The sequence below is a fragment of the Schistocerca serialis genome, chromosome 5, assembly GCF_023864345.2.
Source record: "Schistocerca serialis cubense isolate TAMUIC-IGC-003099 chromosome 5, iqSchSeri2.2, whole genome shotgun sequence".
Taxonomy (NCBI): domain Eukaryota; kingdom Metazoa; phylum Arthropoda; class Insecta; order Orthoptera; family Acrididae; genus Schistocerca; species Schistocerca serialis.
Window position 1 is genome coordinate 399499459 of NC_064642.1, and position 26768 is coordinate 399526226.

Below are 26768 nucleotides of genomic sequence, written 5' to 3' on the forward strand. Positions count from 1 at the left end.
CTTTGACAGTCCACGTGCGTTGGGAGCTGTAGCGGCAGAGCGCTTCAGACAGAATATTGTTAATCACCTTCATGATTATGTTGTTGTAATGAGAGGAGACTTCAACTTTCCTGGTATAGTTTGAGAGAGTAACGTTATTAAAACTGGGCAGGGATTCATGTGCCATTATTCTGAATGTCTTGTATGAAAATTACTTCAAGCATACAGTTAACGGACTAGTTACAGAAAGAAACGTTTTTAACCTCCTAACTACAGACATAGCTGAACTTACCGAATCAGTTAACTAAGAGGAAGGTATTAGTGATCATAAGGCTGTGATAACAACTGTGAGTATGTCTGTCAGTGTTACAAGAAATGTTATGAAAGTAGGAAAAAGTTTCGCTCTGAAAGACTAACAGGACACAAAGAGCAGTGTACCTGAGCAATCAACAACAACTATTCAGCGTTGAGGGCGATGATGTGGAACACAAATGAAAAAATTCGGAAGCATCGTTCAATAGGACTTAGACAAGTATGTTCAGAGCAAAGTCTTAAGGGACATGAAAGAGCAACCATAGTTTAATAACCGTGTTAGAAAAATGCTACGTAAACAAAGAGAGATTCATCGCAGATTCAAGAGAAGTCAAAGACTAGCAGACAAACAAAAGCTGAACGAACTGAAAATGAGAGTAGGGACATCCATGAAAGAATCTTTCAATGACATTGAAAGTAAAAACTTGTCAAGCGATCCTACTAAAAACTCTAGGAGGTTTTCTTCTGACATAAAATCAATAAACGGTTCGAATTAATCCATTCAGCGACTCAGTGAACGTACAGATACCGAAACTGAAGATAACGGAGGGAGGGCCGAAATACTGAATTCGATCATCCAAACTTGTTTCACAGCGAAAAATCGTAATACCGTTCCTCTTTTCAATCGTCACACAATCATCGACCTAGCAGGTAATGAGACAGCCGATCGCGGAATACAAAAGCAACTGCAGCTTCTTTTGAAGTGGAAAGGCACCAGGACGAGATGAGATATCTGTAAGTTTCCACGGAGATTATGCAAAAGAACTTGCCTTCCTTATAGCAGCAGTTTATCGTAGCTCGCTGCAGGAACGAATGGTATGTAGCGACTGGATAGAAAAGAAGGTCATTCCTGTTTTCAAGAAGGATCGTAAGACAGATGCATGGTCAAGAAGTACGACGTTGTTGGAGAACAAATATCCTCTACAGAAGTCAGCATGGATTCCACTACAGAGATCTTCTAAAACTCAGCTCTCGCTCTGCCATGGGCGATGGCCCATCTCTTCCTTCTTTCTCTTTCCATCTGCACCTCCCCTATCTCTCCCTGTCCATCTCCCCCTCCGCCCTCTCCCTTTCCATTCCTTCCTGCCCCATCTCTCTGTAACTATTTATATCCTCCCTTTCTATCTGCCTCCTCCTCCCCACCTATTCCTATCTATCACTTCCTCTCCCTCTCTTTGTCCATCTCCTTGCCTCCTCTCTACAGTCATATCATTGCCCCCTCCTCTGTTCACACCCTCCTCCCCCTCTCTCTCCCCATTATCTCCTCTCTCATCTCTCCCCATCCAGACTTGCATTCAGGAGGACGATGGTTCAAATAAACGTCCAGCCATCCGATTTTAGATCTTCCATGATTTCCCTAAATCGCTCCAGGTAAATGTCAGGATGGTTCCTGCGAAAGGGCACATTCACTTTCCTTCCACATTCTTGGCAATATCCGAGCTTGTGCTCCGTCTCTAATGACCTCAATGTCGATGGGACGTTGAACCCAGTCTTCCCTCCTTTTCTCCTTATCCATTTCCCCCTATCCTCTCTCTCTCTCTATCCCTTCTTCCCCCTCTCTCTGTCCATCGTCTCCTCTACCCATCTCAACCTTCCCCCAACAATGACCATCTGCATGTGTGGTCCTTGCAAAACAGGTCGAAAAAGTAGACCAATAGTATTCCCACAATATACCTGTTATACAGGATAGCCTGCTCTTGGTGGGGGCCTGGAAAACTGCTTCTTGCCCCTGACATACAGGCAGCTGTGGAAATCATGTCGCTAAAGCAGGCCTATGCTACTCCTAGAATATACATGTTGTACAAGGCAGCGTACTTGTAGGGTGCTGCAAAACTGTTTCTTGCCCCTGACATGTTGGCTGCCCAGCAAAGTAGGTCAATAAGGAAGGCCGATACTATTTACACACACACACACACACACACACACACACACTTGTTACAAAAAGGTACCGCCAAATTTTCAGGAAACATTCCTCACACACAAAGAAAGAAAATATGTTATGTGGACATGTGTCCGGAAACGCTTACTTTCCATGTTAGAGCTCATTTTATTACTTCTCTTCAAATCACATTAATCATGGAATGGAAACACACAGCAACAGAATGTACCAGCGTGACTTCAAACACTTTGTTACAGGAAATGTTCAAAATGTCCTCCGTTAGCGAGGATACATGCATCCACCCTCCATCGCATGGAATCCCTGATGCGCTGATGCAGCCCTGGAGAATGGCGTATTGTATCACAGCCGTCCACAATGCGAGCACGAAGAGTCTCTACATGTGGTACCGGGGTTGCGTAGACAAGAGCTTTCAAATGCCCCCGTAAATGAAAGTCAAGAGGGTTGAGGTCAGGGGAGCGTGGAGGCCATGGAATTGGTCCGCCTCTACCAATCCATCGGTCACCGAATCTGTTGCTGAGAAGTGTACGAACACTTCGACTGAAATGTGCAGGAGCTCCATCGCGCATGAACCACTTGTTGTGTCGTAATTGTAAAGGCACATGTTCTAGCAGCACAGGTAGAGTATCCCGTATGAAATCATGATAACGTGCTCCATTGAGCGTAGGTGTAAAACTAAAATGATCTCTAACATGGAAATTAAGCGTTTCCGGACACCGTGCGTATATATATATATATATATATATATATATATATATATATATATATATATATATATATATATATGTGTTTGTGTGTGGGTGTGTGTGGGTGTGTGTGCTGTTTCATTGATGTATAGATTACTTTTGAGCCAAAAAGTTATGCACTTTGCCCATTGCGAGACTGAATGCCATTTGATGGAATTGTGGGCACATAACGTCTTCATCTAATGCATTTAAGTCAATACTCCACAAGCCACCTTACAATGTGTGATGGAGGGTACTTCTGATCCCCCTTACCTGTTCCACTAATGAATTGCACTTGAGAAGACATATTTAGATTTTGGTATTAGTTCTAATTTCTCTAATTTGTTCATCATGATAATTTCATGAGACATATATAAGGGGAAGTAACATGTTATCCGACTATTCCTGGGAAGTACTCTCTCGAAATTTCAGTAGTAAACCTCTCCATGATGCACAATGTCTCTCTTAGAGTGTCTGCCACTGGAATTTTTTGAACATTTTTGTAACGCTCTTGCGACCACTAAACGATCCTATCAGAAACGCGCCTCACTTCTCTGAATCTTCTCTATCAGTTCTACCTTATAAGGGTCCCATGCTGATGAACAATACTCAGAATCGGTCGAACAACTACCTTGCAAGCCACTTCTTTCATAGATGAGTTACATTTGCTTCAGATTTTTTCTGTGGATCTCAATCTGGCATCTACTTTCCTTATTATTTGTTTTATGTAGTCATTACGCTTAAGAGCGCTCTGGATGGCTACACCTAGATACTTTATTGTATATAGTGTTCCCAGCAATTTTTCAACTGTAGTACAGTTGTATATTAGTGAATTTCTTTTCTTATGCATGGCAATATGTTACATTTGTTTACGTTCAGAGTCAGGTACTAGTTCTTACACCATTCATCAGCCCTCGGTAGGTGATACGGAAACAGTCTTAAAGAGCTTCCCACACTTCTACTATATCATTTATATGCATTGTAAACAGTAACGGTCTTACCAACCTCCTTGAGGCAATCGTGAAATCACCTTTACATCTGCCGACTTTGTTCTGTAAAGAGAGATGTGTTGAGTCCTATCGGAAGTTCTGAATCTAGTCGCAAATCTGGCCTGGTACTCGGTAAGCTCGTATTCTTTTCAGTAGAAGGAAGTGGAAAATGTAGTGAAATGCCTTCTTGAAGTCAAGGAACATGGCATCAACATGAACACCATTGTCTACAGTGCTATGGATCTCATGGAGGAATGGAGAGAAGGGTCAGAGGAGATGCAGAGGCAGGTAGAGTGGGGGGGGGGGGGAGAGGGCAGAAGGTGGACAGATAGAGGTGAGAAGAAGAGACAGGGATGCAGTAGATGAATAGGGATGATTGGGAGGAGGAGATGGATAGAGAGTGTGGGAATGAAGACATGGGCAGGGAGAGGTGGGCAGGAGGGGATGGACAGAGAGAGGGGGGGAAGAGGGGTACGTGGAAAGAGAACAAAGGTGTTGACAGATTGGCAGAGTGGGGGAGGGGGAAATGGACAGAGAGAGAGTGGTCAGGAGGGGGAGATGGGCAGTGAGAGAGAGAGGAGGAACAGATGGACAGATAGGTGAGGAGGAGATGGGCAGAGAAAGAGAGGGAACAAGAATATGGATGAGAGAGGGGGAACAGGGGCAGAGAGGGGAGGGGGAGAAGGGGAAGATGCAGGAAAAAGGTGAAAGTAGCAAATCGGTAGTGGGCAGTTGGAAAAGAAAGAGGGAGAAGGAAGAGATGGATAGACAGAGGGGGAGGAGGGTATGGAGGGAGGTGTGGGGAGGAAGGTATGGTAGGAGAGAGGAGATGGACGTGATAGAGAAGGAGAGGGGGAGAAGAGATGAAGAGATAGAGGGAGTGAAGAAGAAGAGCTGGACAGATACTGTGATAATATGAGGTAAACAGAGATTAGGGGGCAGGAAGTGGTGGACACAGACAGGGGAGAGAAGGAGATTTGTCTAACTGGTATGTGAGCGAAGCTAAGGGTAAAAGACTAGCGTGTGTATGTACATACCGGGTGATTCTTCTTCCCTATTGCTATTTTTATGCAACTCGCAATGCCCTGAAATACCACGTGCTAGATTCTTATATTCCGTCGCTCGCTACGCACAAACTATTAGTCTTGCATAAAAAAATGAGAGTTATTCAACAGAAGCCGGTTTGAAGGTCACTTTAGTACGTTTTTCTTGAATAATTCGAAAACTATGGCCGCCAGCGAAAACACATCCCAATACAAAATTTAGCGACATTAAATTTCCTATAAAAAGGTCCTGTTCATATTTTCTGTAATAATAGTTTACAAGTAGCATGAGAGAGAGAGAGTAAAAATATTGCGCGTAGCATAAAGCCCAGCGGTAGCGACAATTGAATCACGCTATATGTAACTGACAGTTGATGAACAGAAGTGACGAACGCGGGTCACAGGAATATATTAGCTGCTAAATATGTCATTCTGTATGTTAATGGTTTTTTCACTGTGCACACTGTCAGCCATATTATGTATGTTCGATGCGTACTCATGTCTCTTAATACGACAACCAATCTCTAAGACCAGTAATATGTTTTTTCGACGATGACATGTCACAGACAGGTCAGACACAATTTAATATTTCAGCATGCATCTGAGAATGGTTATAAAGCCAAAATCGCGACTTTGTAAAATTTCCTTCAATAAATTCTATACGACTGTTGTCCCCCACGAAGGAAAGATCACTGACATAAAAGTAGTCACAAGGAAGGCAAATGCAAGACTGGATACGTTATGTGAATTCTCAGAAATTGTAGCCCACCCACAATGGAGACAGTTTATAAAACCCTCGTTCGACCGATGTATTCCTCCTCAGCAGCAATAGAGAAAATACAAAGAAGAGCAATACGTTTCTTCACGGGTTCACTTAGCAACTGCGGAAATAACAGGGAGGTGATTATCCAACTATACTGGCAGACGCTACAGGAGATGCAGTATGTGGCATGGTATGATTTATGTTGAAATTCCGAGACATTACGTTACTAGATGAGTTTTATAAGTATTTTGTGAAAGGATCATGATGGTTAAACCGTTAATATTTGAACTCTTTTGAAAGTTCTGTGACAGACAAGCATTAGCGTATGCACTGCCAGAATCTGAGTGCCAGGTCGAAGGGCTTTCTGCCCAAGGATCTTCTTTAGTTAATGGATGACTACTCTTGAATCGAGAGAAGCGTGATAGTATTGCGTTCAATCGAGGGGCTTATGCTAATTTCAAAGGCTCAATCGTTGCCGCAAATATTTTCCCCAAGTCTTCGTAAAATTTAACGTTGCATCGTCACTCTCGTATGTCAGACACTAGAAATATTGACATGAAGACTCTACCAGCTTTTAATAAAATAAAAATAGCTCAGAAAATATGCAGTATGTACACCATTTAAAATAATGTTGTAACTTCGGAGTCTGAGACAAATACAATTTCACCAACTCCATGCCGCTAGGAAGCTTCATTCCGCGCGAAAAATGTTCGTTTGATTTTTGAACACATCTCGCAGTACATATGACCGATTTTTGTCACAAAATGTGTACATTTTCATCGGGTTTATTAATCTATGGATGTTGTAACAGAACATTTTTTGACTTCGTGTATAGTACCTGAAAGCAAGTTTTGAGCTAATGTACAATAATAGAACGTTCAGAAATTCAGTGTGCAAAATGAAAGATATGATGACAGGGACAACAAAAAGTATATTTCCTGAAGCAATCAGGCGTCGTAAATGCTTGTTGAATGAATACGGTGTATCCAGAAGGTTACTGGATGTAATTCAGAACAAAAATCCTTCATTTTTCTGATCAGTGTTACAACGAATCTTCAAAATGAGCTCCATTGACTTCAAAGCGTCGACGTAGCAGGGCGTCCCGCCTTGGATGTATAATTATGGGTGTTCTGTAAGTGTCTGGCTGATATAAGAAACCTTGCAACTAATTCCTTCTCTGAGAATACCCTTGGGTTTTATGTAACCGCAGAGAAAGAAGTGTAATGGGGTGATGTCCTGGAATCTTTCAACCTATCCACCGATTACCGAAAGTACGAGTTAGTGCTACACGTACTGGTTCTGCAATGAACGCCAGGACCCCACAATGCTAGTACAACATTCTCCATGTGAGACGTAGGGGAACGTCTTCACTATCGTAGGCAACTGCTCTTGCCAGAACAGTCTGAACATTGGCCACCTCTGTCGAGTAGGCAACACGTAGAGCCTAAGCAAATAATCGCCCACGACACCGGTCCACATGTTTGTGAATTGTCTCTGAAGACCTACCATAACTATTCTAATGATATGTGAGTTTTTACCCGCCTATTCGTGCGAGTAATGACAGTTGCGCATGCCTTCCCGAATAAATTCGACCTCATCCGTAAACAGAATAACTTCAAGATCTTCCTCAGCCTGCTGTAGAAACCAGTGGACAATCTTCAGCTTCTGTGGATAGTCATCTGGTTGGTATCACGGAGAGGATGAATCAGCTGCTCAGGCAACACATTTCATGCTAAACTGTGGTGAACACCGAATTCGGAGACATTTGCTCTCGTACTTGCCTAGGACATCTCCTCAAAGGTAACAGAACAGCTTCCTCAAAGGTATGCATACCCACCATCTGTCGTCTGCTTCCCTTGCGCCTGCGAACCATCAAAGTGCCGGTGTTGCTCAGTCGATCGTGGATGATAGAGAATGTGCGACAGTGCGAACATCTTCGTCCAGCGAATCTTCCACTGTACATTCACTGAGCTCTGGACCACTGTCTACAATTACAATGAAAGCAATGTGTCTCGCAGTTTCCTCCATGTGTAGCTCTCCATTCAACGTACTGCGACCATCAAGAAGGCACTACAGCTATATATGCTGTTTACTGACTCAAAGTAAACGTCACGCTATCACAACGTGATGTGCCTCAAATCAGTTTTGACGTAACAATGTTTGAAGAAGACACTTTTTGTTTGTCTCCTTTGCCACGGGTGTATTTGAGCCAAAAGAGCTGCTCGGATGTAAATGTAATTTCGTACACATACACATCCTTTTAAGTCCCATAGTGCTCAGAGCCATTTGAACACATCCTTGGGGGTATGCAAATGATTAGAGTTGCAGTACACTGTGACGGATAGAACTGACACTAGAGTGCGTTAGTGTTGTTTGTATTTAGTGTTGTTGCCATGCCTCCTGTTGGGAAAGAGTGACCAGTATGATGGAAATATACACTGAAGAACCAAAGAAACTGGTACACCTGCGTAATATCGGGTAGCGATCCCGCGAGCACGCAGAAGTGACGAAACACGACGTGGCATGGACTCGACTAATGTCTGAAGTAGTGCTGCAGGGAATTTACAAAATAAATCCTGCAGGACTGTCCATAAATCCGTAAGAGTACGAGGGGGTGAAGATCTCTTCTGAACAGTACGTTCCAGATATGCTCAATAATGTATGTGTCTGGTGAGTTGGGTGACCAGCGGAAGTGTTGGAACTCAGAAGAGTGTTTATGGAGCCACTCTGTAGCAATTCTGGACGTGTGGGATGTCGCAATGTCCTGCTGGAATTGCCCAAGTTCGTCGAAATGTACGATGGACATGAATGGATGCAGGTGATTGGAGAGGATGCTTACGTACGTGTCACCTGTCAGAGTTGTATCTAAACGTATCAGAGTTCCGATATCACTCCAACTGGACACGCCCCACACCATTACAGAGCCTCCACCAGCTTGAACAGTACCCTCCTGACATGCAGGCTACATGGTTCCGCTCGATACAATTTGAAACGAGACTGGTCCGACCAGGCAATACGTTCCCAGTCATCAATAGACCGATGTCGCCGTTGACGCACCCAGGCTTTACGCATCGTAAAGCTTTGTGTCGAGCAGTCATCAAGAGTACACAAGTGGGCCTTCGGCTCCGAAATTCCATATTGACGATGTTTCGTTGAATGGGTCGCACACTGACGCTTGTAGACTGCCCAGCATTGAAATCTGCAGCAATTTGCGGAAAGGTTGCACTTCTGTCATGTTGAACGATTCTCTTTAGTCGTCGTTGGTCCCTTTCTTGTAGGATCTTTTTCCGGCCGCAGTGACGTCGGAGATTTGATGTATTACCGTATTCCTGATATCCACGGTACGCTCGTGAAATGCTCGTACGGGAAAATCCCCACCTCATCGCTACCTCGGAGATGCTGTGTCCCATCCCTCGTTCACCGAATCACTTAAATGTTGATAACCTGCCATTGTAGCAGCAGTAACCGATCTAACAACTGCGCCAGATACTTGTCTTATAGCCGGCCGATGTGGCCGAGCGGTTCTAGGCGTTTCAGTCTGGAACCGCGCGCCCGCTACGGTCGCAGGTTCGAATCCTGCCTCGGGCATGGATGCGTGTGATGTCCTTAGGTTAGTTCGTCTTAAGTAGTTCTAAGTTCTAGGGGACTGATGACCTCAGATGTTGAGTCCCATAGTGCTCAGAGCCATTTTTCACCCTGTCCCCCCCGACCATTTATGTACGTAGATAATAACAACGGTCCTAGCACACTTACCTGGGGCACTCCTGACGATGCCGTCATCTTTGATGAACACTCGCCGTCGAGGAAAAGGATTCTATTACACAAGAAGACTTCGAGTCCCTCACATACCTAGGAACTAATTCAATATGCTTGTACCTTTGTGACACCGTGTCAGATTCTTTACGGAAATCTAGATGTACGAATCCGGCAACGGCCTTGCCGCAGTGATAACACGAGTTCCCGTCGGACCACCGAAGTTAAACGCTGTCGGGCTGGGCTAGCACTTGGACGGGTGACCATCCGGTCTGCCGAGCGCTGTTGGCAAGCGGGGTGCCCTCAGCCCTTGTCAGGCAAACTGAGGAGCTACTTGACTGAGAAGTAGCGGCTCCGGTCTCGGAAACTGACATAGGGCCGGGAGAGCGGTGTGCCGGCCACATGGTCCGCAGCTCGTGGTCGTGCGGTAGCGTTCTCGCTTCCTTTGCCCGAGTTCCCGGGTTCAATTCCCGGAGGGGTCAGGGATTTTCTCTGCCTCGTGATGACTGGGTGTTATGTGATGTCCTTAGGTCAGTTAGGTTTAAGTAGTTCTAAGTTCTAGGGGACTGATGACCATAGCTGTTAAGTCCCATGGTGCTCAGAGCCATTTGAACCATTTTTTTTTGCTGGCCACATGCCTCTCCATAACCGCATCCAGTGACGCCTGTGGTCTCAGGATGACACGGCGGCCGGTCAGTACCGTTGGGCCTTCATGGCCTGTTCGGGAGGAGGAGTACGAATCCGCCTGTTGTCCTCCATCCATGGGTCACAGGCTCTCATGAGAGAAATGGGCAAGATGAGTTTAGCACGAGCGACGGTTTCTAAAACCGTGCCAATTCGTGGACAGAAGGTATTTCATCTAAAGGAAATTTATTATATTCGAACTGGCAATACGTTCAAGGATTCTGCAGCAAACCGATATTAAAGATATTGGTCTGTAATTTTTCGGGTCCGTTCATTTGTCCTTCTTCTATACAAGAGTTACTTGCGCTTTTTTCCAGTCGTTTGGAACATTGCGTTGGGCGAGAGATTCGCTATAAATGTAAGCTAAGTAAGAGGTCAATGCTGTACAGTACTTTTTGTAAAACCGAAGCGAGATTCCATCAGGACATGGCGACTTACTCGTTTTCAACTCTTTCAGTTGATTCTCCACACAGCGATGCTTATTACTAAGTCCCCCATATGAGAATCTGTGCTGCGGTATGTTTGTACGTTTGTACGATCCTCCTGTGTTTGACTTTAGACTGGCTTCCAATACTCTCCTGGAAAAGAATGTGAGATTGAGTAATTACTAACTCCCTCATCTTGATTCAAAATGGTTCAAATGGCTCTGAGCACTATGGGACTTAACATCTGAGGTCATCAGTCCCCTAGAACTTAGAACTAGTTAAACCTAACTAACCTAAGGACACCACACATATCCATGCCCGAGGCAGGATTCGAACCTGCGGCCGTAGCGGTAACACGGTCCCAGACTGTAGCGCCTACAACCGCTGGGCCACTCTGGCCGGCCTCATCTTGATCTGACTCCATTTGTGAAAGAGGAATTTTCTGTGTAACCTTTGGCTGTTGCCATAAATTGCAGTTACTTAAACAAATATTTGCTTTTTATTATTTACGAATTTAATTGCGCTGCATGTTTCGACAATGTCCTGCCATCATCACGCACCTTATTCCCGCCTTACATTTGCTTTTCACAACACCATACAACAGATCTGACGCCGTTTTGCATATTCTAGCGATATTTTACATTTGTGTGCAATATTTTCCACTATAGGAATCGCCACACTTACCTTTAAAAATTTTGAATCATTGTGTCGTTATATGAAAAGAGCTGTCGTCCGATTTACAGCTCACTCTGTTGGCAAAAACTGCTAGTTTAATAACAAGCGCTTGCAACAATAGATTAATACCAGTGACACATCTCAATGACTCAAGTAAATTTTGATAAAGGAGCCGAAGAAAATTATTAACGAGCTTTATAAACATTACTAAAAGGCAAGAATAATGGTAGGCCTACATGAGGATGGTAACGTGCTGCCGAAACTGGTCGCGTACAGTTAATTGGTAAGTAGTGACCACAACAGAAAACCGACTGCTGTAAATCTCCGTTTCATTGTCCAGCCGCAAGGAAAGCTGCCACGCCGGCAACAAGAAAATGTGTTGGAGAAATATAAGAGCCGCACTCGGCCCGCGGTTACAGGAAGACACGGGAGCGATTTGCCAGAGCGAGTCGCGTGAACCAAATAACGGCTCTCGACGTTGGCGACCGAGTTGATAGAAAGCAAACAGGAAGCGCCTGCCTGCCGCCTGTTTGTAAGCAGAGGAAGTTACGTAACTCCTGAATCAGCAGGAAGTCATAGCGGTGAAAGCTCCGCACGCCAGCCGCTTATATCTGCCGTCCACTGCGGCTAAATTGTCTTTCCTGAATGAGCCTAGCTGAATTAAAAGCAGAAAAAAGCTTTTTTTTTTCTCCTATAGTTCCGCGGACCAGAGAAAGTTGGTCATGGAAGCAGATGAGAGCATCAAAGCGACAGTTGACACTGCATGAGCGGTTTATACACAGATAGTGTGCACATTTGCGCCCATTACTCGCGCTGACGCGTGAGTGTTTAGCAGCACAGTAAATCTCAACGCATGGCAGAGCAACTAGGCGCTGCCATTGATCCACAAATCTGTCAATTTCCAAGAACTTGCAAACTAAATTACTATGTCATGCCAACTCCTGACCTCACACAGACTCACTTTCCATTAGAGAAGAACAGATCCTTCATTCACCGTGTTACACGGCATAGATGAAATGAAATGGCGTGTGACGAGGGCCTCCCGTCGGGTAGACCGCTCGCCGGGTGCAAGTCTTTCGATTTGACGCCACGTCGGCGACTTGCGCGTCGATGGGGATGAAATGATGACGATTAGGACAACACAACACCCAGTCCCTGAGCGGAGAAAATCTCCGACCCAGCCGGGAATCGAACCCGGGCCCTTAGGATTGACAGTCTATCGCGCTGACCACTCAGCTACCGGGGGCGGACACGGCATAGATGTAAACTAACTGTTTTATCAAGTTGTTTGAGTTTGACCGACAAGGCCTGTGACATTTAAGGTGTAATTCTTAATCGCCGTTTAGCAGAAGATTCGTGAAACGCACGATATACGGGGTGTACAAAAATGTCTCGAATACTTTGAGAGATGGTAGTACTCAACGAAACAAGAAAAATTAGTCCAGTAAACATGGATCCGGAAATGCATACTTCCCGAAATAAGTCCAATAAAAAAGGGTCCGGAAATGCATACTTTCTGCGATAAACTTGTGCTTACAAGAGTTGCTCAACGTGGCGTCCATTCATGACTATGCCCTCCTCTGCCCTCTGGCGTAAGGAATGACGAACCCTCTGAAGAACAGCCGTTTGTTTTAGTACCTGCTGGAACGCATTGGAGACGCGACCCTGTAGTGCTCGCATAACATTCATTGGCGTACGTGTCCCCATAACCAAAAATCTAAGGGATTGAGATATGGTGAAGGAGCAAACCAAGACGTACCCCTCCCTCGTCGCCCCCCCCCCCCCCCCCCCCCCCGATCCGACCAACCCCGGGTTCCGAAATGTCTCCATCAGATGTTCACGCACATTGTGACGAAAGTGTATTGGTGTGCCATAATGCGTGAATCATATTTGTATTTGTTGCTGCAATGGCATAGCTTCCAGCAGGGTACGCCATACATTATAATTAATGTCCAGACAATCCGCCCCAGTTAACTTTTGTCGTGTCATGTACGCCCCTTTTATTCTATCCCAAGTATGCCTGCCCGTACGCTGACTGAGAATTGGTGTTGATGCCTTCTTTCCTGAACTGGCTGGGGATTTGCATCTTCCCATACATGCTGGTTATGGAAATTCACAACACCATATCTTGTAAACGCTGCCTCAAGGGTAAATAAAATCTTGGATGTGAACAGTGGATCTTCGGCACACGTCTGTAACAGCCATTGACAGAACCGTCGTCTGCCATGATGATCCTGTGGCCTTAGGGCCTGAATGAGCTGTAGATTATATGGGCAAGCAATTGTTTGTGAAGTAGCCCCCCCCCCCTCCCCTCAAATTAGGAGAGTGAGACACGCCTTCTGCTGCTGCTAATCGTCGCACATTGGGTCTAGGAGTTTCTTCCACCGAACGTAGCACACACTCCTGCATGTCTGGCGCGTAGACTCTGCGGGGTCTTCCACTGTCAGTTTTCCGAGGTGCAAGAGCACCTGTATCCCTCAGGCGCTGGAAAAGTCTGCCGAGCAGCTTATCAGAGGGCACTCTGCGCTGTGGATATTTTTCAGGGTAGAGATCACGGTCTCGCTGGCTACGTCAATTTGCTAAATCAAAGCAGAATATCATTTTCGACATTTCACTTGTCGAGTACTACGCTTACATTGTAAACAAGTGGTGGAAGAGTGAAAATGTAAATGTACTACACCATCTGTACGTACAAACAGCGCAATAACAGCAAACTCATAACTGAATTCGTGTTTGGAAGAAGTTAAAACACCATGATACGTACCCGGGGTTGACAGTGCTGTATGATAAGTCACACAAACACGACGTAAACTAACGTAGCCTACAACACGACTCGAACCACACAACTGAATGCAGACCACATAATGGCAGGTTGAGTACTGTAAATAGGACGTCATAATACCCTGCCGGTACATTTGACGGAGCGCCAATGCAACGACTGTACTTCCGTCCGCAAACAAGCGACTCGCATCTCTTTCTATGAACACGTGTTTCTCTCGAAAAGTATGCGTTTCCGGGCCCATGTTTATTGGACTTATTTTTCTTGTTTTGATGAGTACTACCACGTGTCAAAGTATTCGACACTTTTTCTTGAACATCCTGTATTTATCAACACCATCTTGCTTTTCGAACTCAGGTCGAGGATTTTGTCACCGAATGCATTAATATGTATAATCTATTGCGCCCTTATAGATTAATAATGAATGAATAACTACTTTGTTTAATTTTTAACATATACAGGATGTTCAAAAATTCAGTGCCTAAACAGACAGATGTTACGACGGGGCCAGCAACAAATATGCACTGCCTGACAAAATAGTGAAGCACCAGGATAGGGTGGAGGAAACAAAATGAAACTTCACTGATTGAGAGGATATGTGGCGTTATTTCAGTGCTTACAATATCGAGTTAAATTTACGAAGAAGCTGGCAGTATACACCTATTTATCATTACGACATTTCATCCCCTCTGGCCTGGACGCGTACACTGATAATACTGCGAAAGCTGTCATAAAGCCGTTGAAACGTCCCCTTAGAAAACTTAATGAATTACTATGCAGATAAACCTCTTACATTATTTGATTTTCAAACAGCTGAGCAGAACTGAACGTACTCAGACATTTCGCTCTTTACCTATTCTGATCAACACTAAACTGACACACAATATTTTTAGCGCAACGCAATCCGACTTTCAATAATCCCTACAAATAATGGCCTTGACTAACATTAACCTATACCTTTCACAAATCACTTACCTCACAAAAATCTACGTTACTCGAACAACTGCAATACAGCGAGCGCCACTACTGCCAGCTAAATAAAAGATTCAAACTACTGAAGGCACTAACTACTGATAGGCATAGTTAGCAAATGAAAGATTTTGATAGAGAACAAACAATGTATTTACCTTAATAGTGTTCAAAAGTCATAATATATATATCAGTCCATGATATACAATATTACAAATTTACTCTCTCTGATGGACACTCGTCCAGATCGTCCGCTCTCAAAATTCCGCCATCTCTCTCCCCACATCCACCACTGCTGGCGGCTCACCTCCAACTGTGCAACGCTGCCCAACACTACAATAGCAAACAACAATGCAAACCAGCCACAGACTGCACACAGCACAGCCAGTGATTTTCATATAGAGTGCTACATGGCGTTACCAACATAAAAACCTAAACAGCCTACTTACACCGTTGTACCCCGTCCTGACGCAAGCTGGCACACAACTCTTAAAACTGGTCCTTTATATTGTGGCTACTGGCACTGGGAGGGAGCTGATGTGCGAACTAGTCCCACACACGTTCTGTCGAGGATACATCGGGGGACCCTGCTCCCTATAGGAGTATCTCAACATCACGCAGGCAGTTAATAGAAACATCAAACAAGTGTGGAAGAGCACTGTCCTGTTGGAATACGGCACCTCGGTACTGGCGCACGAGAGGTAATACATGAGGACGTCGTGCATAGCGATGCCTCCACTACTCCCTCGAACAGTACCAGCCTTGACGTCTTCCTACACCTTGACACCAGGAGTAACATCACTGTTGTGACTTGGCAAGACAGCCAAGCCACTATGAGATAGCCGAAAGGCACGCGTTTAAGCTCACGCAGGCTGGCATGAGGTCTGGAACAGTTAAAGGAGTTGAGTCTAGTAAAAAAAGTACGTAGCTTCTGGAATACTTAACTTTAATCCATAATTGGTGAACATCGGTCTGACGGTACATGCATCACAAGATAAATAGCAAATGATAATGGCGCCTTGCTAGGTCGTAGCAAATGACGTAGCTGAAGGCTATGCTAACTATCGTCTCGGCAATTGAGAACGTAATTTGTCAGTAAACCATCGCTTGCAAAGTCGGCTGTACAACTGGGGCGAGTGCTAGGAAGTCTCTCTAGACCTGCCGTGTGGCGGCGCTCGGTCTGCAATCACTGATAGTGGCGACACGCGGGTCCGACGTATACTACCGGACCGCGGCCGATTTAAAGGCTACCACCTAGCAAGTGTGGTGTCTGGCGGTGACACCACAATCACGATGCCACTCCAAAACATTGCACTAACGGGACGTGTTCCTATGTTGGCTCCATACTCGTCCGCGACACTCATCGCTGAACACAACGCGATGCCATTCATCAGCAGTCCCTGCTTCCTGGTCACGGCACCACTCCAAAAGCAGTCGTTTCTGTTGTGGTGTTGACAGCAGTCAACGTATGGGCCGGTAATTCCCTAGTCCGCATGCTCGTAGCGTCCGAGCAATCGCTTGGGCCGACACTGAATGACCGTTACTTGTTTTCGTGTGGCAAGCGCAGATGTGAAGGGATTATGGTGTGCTTGGTGCACAATCCGGCAACCCTCCATTGGTGGTCAGACGTGGTCGACCAGAGCCTTCACGAAGGGTATGCCTGCCGTCATGTTTCCCTACAGTCCAACATAGGGCCACTGTCACATCTGAATGCTCCATAGATCTGGCCAAACAGAGACCCACAATGAGGCGTCTTTCAACTTGTCGGGTGCGGATGATGCTTTCTCAGACAAGTACATAACATCTACACTGAAGCGCAAAAGAAATTAGTGTAGGAATGCGTATTCAAATACAGACATATGTAAACAGGCAGAATATGGCGCTGCGGTCAGCAACGCCTATATAAGACAAGATCAAATGGCTCTGAGCACTATGGCATCTAACATCTGAGGTCATCAGTCCCCTGGAACTCTGAACTACTTAAACCTAACTAACCTGAGGGCATCACACACATCCATGCCCGAGGCAGGATTCGAACCTACGACCGTAGCGGTCGCGCGGTTCCAGACTGAAACGCCTAGAACCGCTCGGCCACATCGGCCGGCTATAAGACAAGTCTCTGGCGCAGTTGTTAGCTCTGTTACTGCTGCTACAGTGGCAGGTTATCAACTAGAACCGCTCGGCCACACCGGCGGGCGGACAGGGTGAGCAGTAATATGCGACTGTTTGCTGATGATGCTGCGGTGTACGGGAAAGTATCGTCGTTGAGTGGCTGTATGAGGGTACGAGAGGACTAAATTTCTAGTTGGTGTGATGCATGGCAGCCAGCTCAAAACGTAGAGAAATTTAGGTTAATACAGATGAGTAGGAAAAAAAATCCTATAATGTTCGAACACAGTAGTAGTATTAGCAGTGCGCTGCTTGGCAGTCACGTTGAACAAATGCCTGGGTGTAGCGTTGCAAAGCAACATTAAATGGAATGAGCATGTCAGCACTGCAATAGGGAAGGAGCATGGTCGACTTATATTTACTGGGAGAATTTTAGGAAAGTGTGGTTCAGCGGTAAAGGTGTGCTTGAAACCATCACCAGGTCGGATTAAAGAAAGACATCGAAGTAACGGTGAGGCAGGCTGCTAGATTTGTTACCGATAGATTCGAACATCACGTAAATATAACGGAGATGCTTTAGAAGCTCATGTGGGAATCACTGTAGGGGAGACAAGCACTAGTGTGAAAATTTAAAGACTGCAGAACTATACTACTACCGCCAACGTACCTTTCGCGTAAGGACCATTACAGCTCGTACAGTGGCATATAGATAGTCGTTTTTCCCTCGCTCTGTTTTCTAGTGGAACATAAGTGGAAATGACTAGTATTGTATTGTATGTTAACCGGGGGCCTAGAAACGACGGAGAGGCTCCGTCCCCGCCGCAGCTGCAGTGGCCCACAACCCCATAACGACTACCGCAGTCCACTTCACCCCTCAGCCGCCCCACACCGAACCCAGGGTTATTGTGCGGTTCGGCCCCCGGTGGACCCCTCCCCCTCCCCCTCCCCCCCCCCCTCCCTCATGGGAACGTCTCACACCAGACGAGTGTAACCTCTATGTTTGCGTGGTAGAGTAATGGTGGTGTACGCGAATGTGGAGAACTTGTTTTGTCGACATAGTGTAGCTGAGGCGGAATAAGGGGAACCAGCCCGCATTTGCCGAGGCAGATGGAAAACCGCCTAAAAACCATCCAAAGACTGCCCGACACAAGTCCGCCGGGCGGATTCATGCCGGGGACCACGCGCTCCTTCCCAGTCCGGAGGAAATGAACAGTAGTGGTACAAGGTACCCTTCGCCGGGGATCATACGGTGGCTTGCGGGTTATGTACGCAGATGTAGCGTAGAAATTACTCGTAAGTACTCTACATGCTATGCACGTCCCAGGGGTTCAACTAATGGATGCAGATCAATTTGATGCATCTTAAATGTCCCGTTATCTTATTAACTGATCTACCTACCTCAATGCTATTTGCGACAGAATCATTAAGTCAACAGCAAACATTAAAGTTTGGATTATTTTACAGTTTGCTCCATGTACAGAGTGAATAGCGTAGGAGATACGCTATAACCCCGTCTCGATTCATTCTCAAGTTTTGCCTCTCTTTGATCTCCTTCGACTCTTATAACTGTAATTTAATTCCTGTGCACGTTGTAGATAACATTTCGCACCCAGTATTTTATTCTCGCCACCTTCGGAATTCCAGAGAATGAAAAGGAACGCATCTTAACCGCTTTTGTTTTTATGACGACATTGTACTCAAATATAAATAAAAGTTAACAACTTACGAAAGAAATTAATACGGTACGTTTGAAAATAGGCCTGAAAATTAATCATAGCGAAACACAATAATTTATAATTAACTCGTCAAAAAGAAACTAATATTAATTAACAATGAAGGCACAGAACTATGTATCGCATAACAGAAGGTAGTGTGCATTCAGAAATGAGAACAAAACACAGAAGAGTGAAAATAGCAAAGAGAGATTTTGGTGAATCTAAATACTGTTTCTATCAGTAAACCTCCAACATTTTTGAGAAGGAAACTTCTCACTTACGGCAGTCTGACTTCTACTGCGGTTGTTAATATTCAACGTCGTAAAGAATTAAATAAGTCTCGGTTTGCAAATGAGTGTTCATTGTTTTGATGTATCGAGAGAATGGATACCGTATCCTTTTCTTTTCCGGTTGCTACTCACCCACCGTCTATGAGGGGAATGAATGAACCACCTTCTGTGGCAAGTTGGGCATTTCAGTCGGTCCGTCAGCCACATACGAATTGCTCGGTTGCAAGAACTCCCTCTGGGAATTATGTGGTCTACAGGTTTGGTAACTCACTTATCTTTACTCACACGCGAATGAAGGGTATATTACGCAAGAGTAAAAGCATTTAAACTTATATCATTAAAAATTCCAGACAAATTACGAATTTAACGAGCCGGTGACAGTCTTTTTCCCTGTGTGGGTTAAGCAAACAGAACAATAAATATAACCGTCCAACACAGCTTGACATCAAGTTCGACTTCAGGAGCCCTACTCTGTGGGGCAGACTACCCCTGCAATGTAAGTGCTGCAAGTAAAACTTTCTTCTCTAAGTGCCTAACATACAGATGTGGAGCTATTGAGTTAAGAAAAACGGAGTACTAAATTGAATTGTGGTCGAGAAGCTCTGTTTAGAAGTGAGCAACATGCTCTTCGTCAAAGAATTTTTTTTTATATATTTACACTGTATGACCAAAAGGGTAACACACCCAGAAGGCAAAGAGGAAACGAAATTAAACTTCACGGGCTGAAGGCCGTTACTTAAGTGATTACAAAATCGAGTCAGTTTAAAAAAAGTTGAGAATATGACCCACTAATCAGTGTAACGATGCACCACCTCTTGTCTGCACGCATGAACTGATTCGGTTGGGAGGGGTGTCATAAAGCCGTTATGCCTTCCCCTGAGCCCAGCTGGTCCACAGTTGTTATAACTGGTACTTGATATCCTGGATATTGTTATTGGGACTCAGTTGACGTCAGAGGTGGTCCCACACGTTTTCTATCGGGGACAGATATGAGGATCTTGTTGGCCACCGGAGTGCCTCCGTAGGATGAAACATTTCATAGAGATGCGTGCCATGTGGTGACGAGCATTACCTTGTTGGAATGTGGCAGCACGACACAGTCGCATGAGACATAACACATGAGGTCGCAGGATATCCGTGAGGTACCAGTGTCTCGTCAGAGCTCCTTCAACCACTACCAGCCGTGACCTGATGTCATACCCAATTGCCCTCCCCCCCCCCCTCTCCCACACACACACACACACCATGACACCGGCAGGAATAACGCAGTGCCACGCTAAACGTTGGAAGAATGGTACCTCTTCCCCCGTCGGTGTCATGCTCGCCGACGTTGGTCATCTTGGACAGTGCAGAACAGCGAATGATCGCTGAACACAGTGCAACGTCATCTTTCAGCAATCCATGTTTCCCAGTAACGGCGCCACTCGAAAAGCAGCCGTTTATGTTGTGGTGTTAATGTCAGCCTACGCATGGCATGGTAATGCCATATGCTGCCTGCTGCTAGTCTCCGAGCAATGGCGCGGGATGACGCAGAATGTTGAGGGAAGTCCATTACTTGTTCTGGGCTGGCAGGCGCAGATGTGAAAGGGTTACGCTGAGCTTGGTACATAATACGGCGATCGTCCATTGTGGTGGTGGTCAGATGTGTTCGACGCAAATCCTGACGATGGACATGCCTGACTTCATGGTCCAGTGCACCTCAGCATCTAGCCACAAATCTGGATATTACACAACTCCACCATCTACAGTGGGGCTCCTTTCAGACTCTGCCAGGCGCCGATAACGCTCTCTCACAAGTGTTCTTGTCCGTCATCACTCAACAGCGAACGCTCTCCATGCCCCTTATATACCGTATCAGACGTGGTAGCAAAACACTAAACACGAACAACAATAGGGCACTGTAGTGTCCGTTCTATTTGTGACAGAGAAGTTCAACCCGAACCATTTACGTATCCGAAAATGGTTTCTATTTGTACGAAGTTAGGTCGACATCCGACCATGTGTTCTGAGTGCTTCACTTTTTTGTCACACAGTGTATTATTAGAAGCGAAGATTCTTGTAAATCTTAACACACAAGTTTTGGCATTCCTGGATCGAATTCAGTGCCAGATTAATTTGTTCTTTTACCCCGGCTGAAGCGAGAGTGATTCCGCGAGACATTACACCTAGTATGTCCCAAGAAGATAGGACGGTAATGTGTCGTAAGTTCGTAAGTGATGTTTCGAATTAAAAAAAGGAATGTAATAGTACACTAATGAGAGATGGAGACATTCCTTGCAGCCCTAATGACGATGGCTCTGCGTTCGCGCATGAAGTCACGGGACACAGCAAGCGCTGGGGAGACATCATCATCCATGACTACTCAGTCGCTACCCACACCTCTACGCGATTTGTCGGAGCCGGGTGAAATGAAATGTCGTGTGACGAGGGCCTCCCGTCGGGCAGACCGCTCGCCTGGTGCAAGTCTTTCGATTTGACGCCACTTCGGCGACTTGCGCGTCGGTGAGGATGAAATGAGCCGGGTCAAAAGCGCAGACCATTTGCTCGAAGGTCTCGGACGAACTCGATTTGTTTAATGTACATGAACCGAGTGCGCTACAAAATCACCTTAGAGTGCCTCACGATACGCGTCAACAGTGACCCTTTGGCATTTGGGATGCACGATCTCAAGCGCTTTCCGACTTACTCATGCCAGCCGTCGATGTGCTCCAGCATTGTCCACACTTAGAGCAGAAGTAGAACGAGGGAGCACTGTGGAAGGAAATTTAAACCTTCGGTTGCGTGGCTACACCGACCAAGAGCTACACTGTTCAAAAGACTTAGGAGAAGACGAGCATCAACGACCGCTGTGTTAAATCTATTCTGTTAAAGACTGTACCTGTGGTGTTGTTGCATGGCTTAAGATTTTCGCATTCGGTGTTGTCAACAATTAAAATCATCCGCTATCAATTGGCTGTGTTATCCACTACGGTGGCAGATGACCCCTCAGAAGGAAGTATTCACTGATCTAGCTTTAACTACTATTCCACATTCAGAGTCTATTAATTCCCTTCGTGCGACAATAATCATTTCGGAAGTCTTTTCACAAGATTCACCTAAATACAAATGACGGTTCCGCGAATGCAGGGCCCCTTTTTACCTCGTTTACTCGGTACTACCGCTATCTACATATGTGCATATCGCTATCCCCCGACCTTTAGTCACCTCAGTGTCCTCCTTACGAAGACTGTCACCAAAGCGATATTTTGCAATAGCATACTTAACTCGGCTGACGTAAGCGTCTTTGACACTTATGCTGTATACAACCGCCTTCCACGTCCTGATTGTTTGACTTGTGCATGACAGGATACAAATGCGTACCGAGATCATCCTCTACAGAGACAAAAACGGCCCAAATCTGGGAAGGTGATCGCAAAAACGCACTTCACATCGTGTTTCCGCAGAATACGTCCACTCCTGTTTGAAGTCACTCACCAATTCATCGTTAGTGGATAGCCCAACACGCATGTGATCTGTCTCTCACTGTAATTGTACATTGTGTAACCATTCTGGCGAGACTGACTTCGAGGTTGACTAATTCAACGGTCAAACTTTCAGTGGCTGAGATGACATAGTCCTATGAACCATGATACCAAGCGCCCCTTCATGAGGAGCCGGATGATAACAACTATCAGCTTGAAGGTACAAACCAGTGTGAGTTGATTTCCTAGAAACGGCATGCCTAAGCGTAGCATCAACACTCTTTCAGATCTAAGGAAGGGCAACCCACCTTTCCCACCTTCATAGTGAAGCTAATATTTGGGTGGATTGAGTTAGAATACTCTAAACAGCTCTTCAGATTCTCACTGCTATGAATCTAAAGAACAAATGCACTGTTTACATATCCAAGGGGATCCAAGTTTCGTCGCCCCTGACTCTATGGCACGTTTCCCGAAATCCTCCATAAACTGTCTGGCAGTGGAAAAGTGCTTCTTACTGCAACTCCGACTGTTTGCTCATACAAATGGCTATCGAATGAAACGTAAGTCAAAGTCATTACGTGTCGAAGTAGGTTAGTTAATTCAGAATCAAAACTAATTTTAATTAAGCAGAAAGAATCAATGGTTCATGAATAAAGCGAGACTATACCAAAATTTACTGCAGTATGCGATTAATTAAAACACAGTTCCTCTGATGGACGTAAGGTATCCTCCACGTTCCTGATATGATGTGCACACCGACCTGCTAGTGGACTCAGCAGAGAATACTTTATTTTTTGTGCACGTTGTGTCGGCGTACCAATGTTACTGAAGATATAGCCGGCCGAAGTGGCCGTGCGGTTAAAGGCGCTGCAGTCTGGAACCGCAAGACCGCTACGGTCGCAGGTTCGAATCCTGCCTCGGGCATGGATGTTTGTGATGTCCTTAGGTTAGTTAGGTTTGACTAGTTCTAAGTTCTAGGGGACTAATGACCTCAGCAGCTGAGTCCCATAGTGCTCAGAGCCATTTGAACCATTTGTTACTGAAGATAGGCCTAAGAGGAAGCCATTCCTTGTGGACCTTCGGTAGGCCATGTAATCTAAGAGGGACAGTACAATAATGGTTAAGACGCTCGATAGGTTCTAGCTACACGGTTTTTCTCGTAAGGTCGCTAGTCTTCCTCTCCACCCTTTTTGTCGAATTAGCAACGAGTCTGCGATACACTGAATCAGACGGCAAGCACTGCCTCTTTTGAGCATAATACGGTTTGTCCTACACTATCGTAGCATTAGCCTCGTCCGTGGGTAAGATAACATCGGGACCCACCCTGAGTTAACACAAAGATACCCTCTCAGCTGCTGTTACATCAACCTGCTGCATTCCCGTTAAATTGTTCGAATTTTTTGTTTTGTTTACTGGAATATGTTTTTAGTCCTGGTATACAATAAAATCCTTGCACCCCAGTACCGTAACATAATATGGGCCCTAACATTATGGTACTGATCACTCATAAAGTGGGGTACCATGCGATAAATCGTTTTCTGGGAAGAGAACTACGATGGTGCGATCCATGCTGAATTGGTAGAAGTGTACAGAAACAATGCAGCACCATATGGCGCCGTGGTTAGCCGGCGGTGCCACATACATTGTGGTCAGACGAGACTTAATGACGAAGAATTAAGTGACAGACCATCTCTCTATGAAGAACAGGAATCCACAAGAGAGTTGGAGGTGTGGCTGCCTCTCGAGGCGATAATGGCTAATTAAAATAAGTCGTGGGTCATTTTTCAATATCCTACACGCAATTTTTAACACGACTGTGTTCACCATCTGCTGGGGTTCCATCACTACTCACACCCGTTCCAAAAGCTCGCTGGACCGTGGCAGCAACCGAAATATCCTAGCTGTGTCAACTCAGTAGAGATTAGTTCTGTCACCTAATGACCATGGACGAGTGCTGACTAGATCACTTCGACTCCGAGGTTAAAGGAGCAAAGCAAGCAGCAGAAAAATGTGGATCCACCATCGACGTAAAAGGTGAAAGCTGAACCATTATCAAGCAATATGATGCTGTGCGCTTTTTGTGACTGACGTGATGTGGTGCTAACAGATTATATTCATATGGAGCAAACCGTCTCAAGAGCGTACTATCGATATGTCCTTATTCTTATGGCAGTTAAGTCGAAGCGTTGCGTGAAGCTGTGCAAGAGGGTGTTTTTTTTCACAGCAATGTTGCAAATCATTCTGCACGGTGTACAGGCATACATGATGGCCTTTGGCTTATTACGTTAGCTCACCGACCACCCATATTCTTCTAACAAGGCAGCAACATTCTCTCCTCGAATGAAGAAACCATTGCGTGTCAGGCATCTCCAGTAAGACGACGAAGTGATCTTCGAGGTGAAACTTTTCCTGAACAGCCACCATACAGAATTTTAAAACTAAGGTCTCTGCCAAGTCATATCTCATTGGAAAAAATGTGTCGCATTGAAGAGTGAACATCCAGAGAAGGGCTGGCACTATCACCAAGTTTCATTATCACACCTGAACGATTTCCAGGTGACAGTGAAAAATTTATGGCTAACCTTTGCACACAGCACGATGTCACTTGAAATTTCTAGAAATGGAGCGTCCCATGCATACTACATCCACATATGGCCAGAACAGAAAGCTCCGATATCGCCTGTCTAGCCCCCTCTCTGCTTGGCTGTCGCCAGGCCAGTACAAGGCCTGCCGACTTCCCAGACAGGTGACACGATTTGCTATTCCATGTGCAGTGACTTTAGGAGCACTCTATTTCCTGTGCGCCGTTATTTCTAGCACAGTTGCCCATATCTGTAAATAAATTATCTGTATCGATTGGTCACCGAGTTAAACACACCCCAATGTACGTGTACGTTTGAAATTGTTAAATAAACTAACATTATTCGTAAGATTACAAACATACAGTGCATTTTTTACAGACTATTGAATTTTCCATTAACCAAGAACCATTTTATATGACTGTCAATTAGAAAGTAATGCCTCCCATTCTTTTTTTAAAGTTGTATTTCACAAGAAAAGCAAATACCACATGACTAGGATAACAGACCCAACATTCACGGTTGTTTTGCCACTTTTCAGCATTTCCACCATCTTTATCCACAGTTTTTTTTTCCAACCTTGAAACATGTATACTGAGCAGTAAGAATCATGGTCCCGCTTCCTCAGTCACTGGTGCACGTTTTTCAAGGTCTCCCAAACTTCAAAGTGATGCCTACTACTGGGCGAACAGATGGAAGTCTGGTGCACGATTTGGTCGACTCCCCGGATGTCCTCTGAAGCCATTGTAGCCGCTGGATGACTACTCCGCGTTCAGCCAGCAGTGTCTGCCCTTTGGCGTCTCTACAACGGCGAACCCATCATCATTCGGTGCTGATCTCTTCAGCAGCATATCCGTGTAACACATTCAGTCTTTCATGAATGCACTTACTGTTTACCTAGTTATTTAGAGTTTGACGTTGATACCTATATCAGAATATTTTAGGATCTGAAGGTGGCGACGGCCTAAACCGGTATTTGTGAAATGCACAATTTTGTGATCAAGACGAGACTTTACAAACAAAGTGCCACAACATGATCGCGGACTCATTTACAGACTTTATGTCATCAGTTGATTTCATGGATGTGATTACGCGTTTCGCCTCCTGTAGAAGACATTTCATCCACAGTAATCTCTCTTATACGCATGTAAACGCCGGCTATTTTCTAGTCTTCTACAGTTATGCCATTTTTTGATGTAGGACGCTGTTGCCTGAATGGAGTGTAGAACAAGTTTCGTGGGAAACGGCCCAGTTCATGATTACTGCGTTATCAACTTAATGAAGGAGGAAATACGTAGGAAGCATTACTTTCTGACCGGCCCTCGTACCATACATTTGCATATAAAGCCACCATCAACTTCTGTGCATTTTTCTACTCATAAGAGTACAAATTGCGTTGCTTGTGTTCATGCCTGTTTACGTTCCTTGCGAGGACAGCAGCGTCTGTAATGCGACCTAGCTGATCATTTAGTGTATACACCTTTCCTCTCTTCGCTGTAGTCTTTATTCAACTGCACAACAAAAGTCTAGCGGTGCTGGATCTAGAGTTTCCAGTTTCCAGACCAATGCACACAGAATGAAGTGTTTTCTCACTCCATCATACTGGAAGTACATTACATTC